Raw genomic sequence first — 3,908 nt, 5'->3', positions numbered from 1 at the left:
ATGGAGTTTTGGTTCCTTGCCGCTGTTGCCTTACCTTCTGGCTTGCTTAGTTGGGGACATTTAATATTCAACAATATTACAGATCTGCCTTAAAGGTGGATGATGATGAAATTGTTTTTTTGTATTATTTTCATGTTATCACTGTGAAGCTGCTTTGATACAATCTGTATTGTAAAAAGCGCTATATAAATAAAGATGACTTGACTTGACTTACCCTGAAGAAGCCTTCCTTTTATGGAAGGAACCAATTGGTATGCATTTTGCAAGTTGCAGAGGAGATAACATTTGAAATAGGTAAGTGACATTACCAGTGGTTGTCTTTCTCCACTTGGCAGACCATTTGGCTTTATGCAAAGTGGGGAAAAAGAAGTTAACTAAATAATAATACAGGCCTACATGTAAGTCTTTGTATAGTGCTGGGCTTTGTATAGTGCTCTGTCCCTTCACCCCAACCGGTCAAGGTAGATGGCCGTCCACCCTGAGCCATGGTTCTGCTTGAGGTCTGCCTCTTAATGTACTTATACACTTTGTATTTCTCTTAAGGTGGCAGGAAAAATCCCTTTGTAGTTTGTCCAAGTTATGATTGCTGGGCTCCTTGGATTGGACCTAATACCCGGAAGTCAGAAATTGTTCTAAACACTGAGCATGCAAAACTACAAAAAACAAAGTCCTGTGATGTTCCAGGTCTTGACGTCACAGAGGAAAGGTTAGGTGATGAGCTCTTTAATCTTAAGGTAAGAACACATTTACAACGTCTAATTATGTTTTGCAACAATTTTGGTTTTAACCAAAGCCTGCCATTAGGGTTGCCACCCGTCCCTTAAAATACGGAATCGTCCCGTATTTACAAGTAAGATGATGCGTCCCGTATCAAATCAATAAGGGACGCGATTTGTCCCGTATTTTACATTAGGCCCACATATAGTTGAATAAAAACATAAGGATTTTGCAGTATGGATAATACTAATAGCAAATATAAAGAAATCAATTTCTTAGTAGAGAAGCTCATTGCGTGATTGCATTTTAGCGTCTTTGTTTCTATAGCGACGGAGTCTCGTGAACATGCGCTGTAAACCTGCACGTTTTTAACCCCTTGTAGCGCGCTGTTCGGGTCTTTGACCCCAAATGACGTTTGCTGAAATAAATAAAACATTATATTTGTCCAAATGATGTGAGACTTTGCACGGTTGACAACACTTTCTACATCTACAAAATTTTTTAAATAAATTTGAATAATATCTGTTTTTTATGTTAGTGTGTGGGGAAAAAGTCACACTTGTGTTGTTTCAACAAAATGTCATTTTGAAACATAATAGTTTTTTTTTTTAGGATTTATAGTTTTAGGAGGATTTATTATATATTTTTTTACTTTAGGCTATATAAATAAATATTTTTTTAACAAAAACAGTAAAAAAAAGAAAAGTTAAATTCACTTTATAAAAGAACCACATTTCTAACGTTCATGGATATAGATAATTTGACATGGTTTAGTGTAAGATTTTTGCCCATCTTTTGGAAAATGCTGTTTTAAAAGTAAAGAAATTATCACTTTAGTAGATGGCTGCAGAGCTACACCATTTGCTATTTGACTAAAATACATATTTTCACTAGCTTTTAGTTGGATTCATTATCTACATATTATGAAATCACAATTATAACAATAAAAATTACTTTGTCAAAGTTGAGCATTTGGGGGGGGGGGGGGGGGGGATGGGTGTCCCTTATTTTGCCACACTGAAGGTGGCAACCCTACCTGCCATATGTTTAGGTTGATGCAGTGAGGAAGCTGTGCACAGATTGTGGATTGGACACAAAGGGATCAAGGATGGATCTTGTGTTACGTTTGCGGACAGAGATGCAAAATCGCTCTGCGTACGACAAAATCTTCCAGCAGATTTGGGGTGCTTCTGGTAAATTTCCTGACTCTTATCTCTTAAATATCTGTATATATAATTGAGTATATGACATTTATTTTGATGGATATTTCATTTTTAGCAATGATGCTTTCATTGGAAGATGCAAAATTTAATTTGCTATAAGAACCTACTGGCAATTTATACATGGGTTAATTAATACTGAGTAAACTAGTCTCCGAGTCAACCCACTGACAAATTGTTTGTAAAAGTAGGTAGATATGGTATGAAGAAATTATGAAAACCTAGTGAAAAACTAATAATTAAGACTAAATTCAACTAAAAACTAAGGTGAAGTGTTATTTGTAGTGTTTTGTTTGTTTTTTAAGTATCCATTGAAATATTTTTTTTTACATATTTTCTAAATTGTACTTTCTTTGAATAGCACTTTTCTCTTAGGTGGCTGGGCAGTCACTACATGTCCATGTGGAGTAGTCTATTCCATCAAATTCAACATAAGAGCAGAGTCTCCCAGAGACTTTGTGGACTTGCTGCTGAGTTGGAAGCACTTTCCCAGTGTTGTAATATATACGACTTTGCTAGAGGACTTGCAGCACACGCTAATCTTCGTGAAGCAGAATCTCTACCTTTCAGTCCCCTTGAAGGTAGACTTGCTGAACCAACTACAGCCAATATCCAGCTAGCAAAAGAAGGCAAGCTCAAAGTTAATCTACCATGGTTGAAAAATGAGGAGGAGGATCCCGACTGTCATCCTTTGATTGGATCATCAGAGCATTATGCTTTGTATGACAGATTCCATGAATTCAACACAAAAGACCCAAGATATGCTCTTAGGAGAGTCCAAGTAGACCCAGAACTTTGTGTATGGGTAAATACTCAAACCGCAGAGCAACTCTTTGCTGCAATGCGCAAAAACTATTATTTCCTGAACATGCTCACGCCATCAGGACACACATTTTTGATGCGCAACATCATTCACCATTATAACACTGCACAGAATAAGAACATTTACATTTACATATACATTTAAGCATTTGGCAGACGCTTTTATCCAAAGCGACTTACATTGCATACAAGGTACACATTTTACATTTTATCAGTTCTTGCTTTCCCTGGGAATCGAACCCATGACCTTGGCGCTTGTTTGAGCTACAGGAAAGCTTATGAAGGACAGCCTGAGAAACGTTGTATCACTAAGTGATCAGTTCACCTTCAATAGTTATGGTCAGATAGTCAATGTCACAGTGTCTGGTGGTTCCCTGGGTTTATCACTAGAGGTCCTCGTTCCACGGTGTCATTCACGGTTAACTACATTTCCCAGCATTCTGTTCTGCCACTCACCTGATCACTGCACACAGCTGTTTCCCGTCACCTTGTTAGCTTTGTGTGTATATAACCCTGTCTGTGTTAGTGTTTGTCATGGAGTCCTTGTCGTTTATCACACCACTTCTAAGGTCTGTTCTTTGTTTCTTGTTTTCTTGGATTGTTTATATGGATATTGACCCCTGCCTGGACTGTGTTTTGAGTATGGATTTCCCTTAATAAATACTATACTGCATCATTGGATCTTCTATGTCTCTGTGAGTGTGGATCGTGACAGAAGGACTCCATCAATGTCAAGATCCAGCAGTACGGGATTCCGTGTTCCCTCCCAGACTAATGGGAGGAAGGGTGCAACTTCGAGCGGGACTTCTCAAGTCAAGGAGGAGGCACCACGTATGAACATTTTTCAATGTTTCGCATTGTGGGCTCGGATGACTGAGGAAGCTTCACCGGCAAAGTCTCCTGCGGCCCTTTTCACCGGACCCAAGGACTCGTTTGAGGGAACCCGTCTGGCCAGATTTGCTGGGACCCGTGGAGGTCATAGGGCAGGAGAGACTAGAGGTGAGCACAGACAGCAATCTCCATTGCGATCATTCTCTGACCATGGGCCGGTGATGTTCAGTCCCGAGCGTCCTTCCCCGCTGGGTTCGGTGGTTCCAGTTCCGGTGGTACCGAAACGGAGGAGGAGAAGGAAGACTTCCTCCGTGACTG

The 3,908-nt window shown here is 39.5% G+C and overlaps 1 long non-coding RNA gene across 1 annotated transcript; it reads left to right on the top strand.

The window, feature by feature from the left end:
• Positions 1 to 209: 209 nt before the first annotated feature.
• Positions 210 to 3,083, top strand: LOC307004467. The gene is made up of 4 exons (XR_013799034.1): positions 210 to 294; positions 544 to 734; positions 1,769 to 1,910; positions 2,313 to 3,083. It is a non-coding gene; the product is annotated as an uncharacterized lncRNA (long non-coding RNA).
• Positions 3,084 to 3,908: the final 825 nt, after the last annotated feature.

This window comes from Phoxinus phoxinus (assembly GCF_949152265.1).
Source record: "Phoxinus phoxinus genome assembly, chromosome: 9".
NCBI lineage: Eukaryota > Metazoa > Chordata > Actinopteri > Cypriniformes > Leuciscidae > Phoxinus > Phoxinus phoxinus.
Note: the sequence above shows the minus strand (reverse complement) of the source record. Positions and strands in the feature narration are given on the sequence as shown.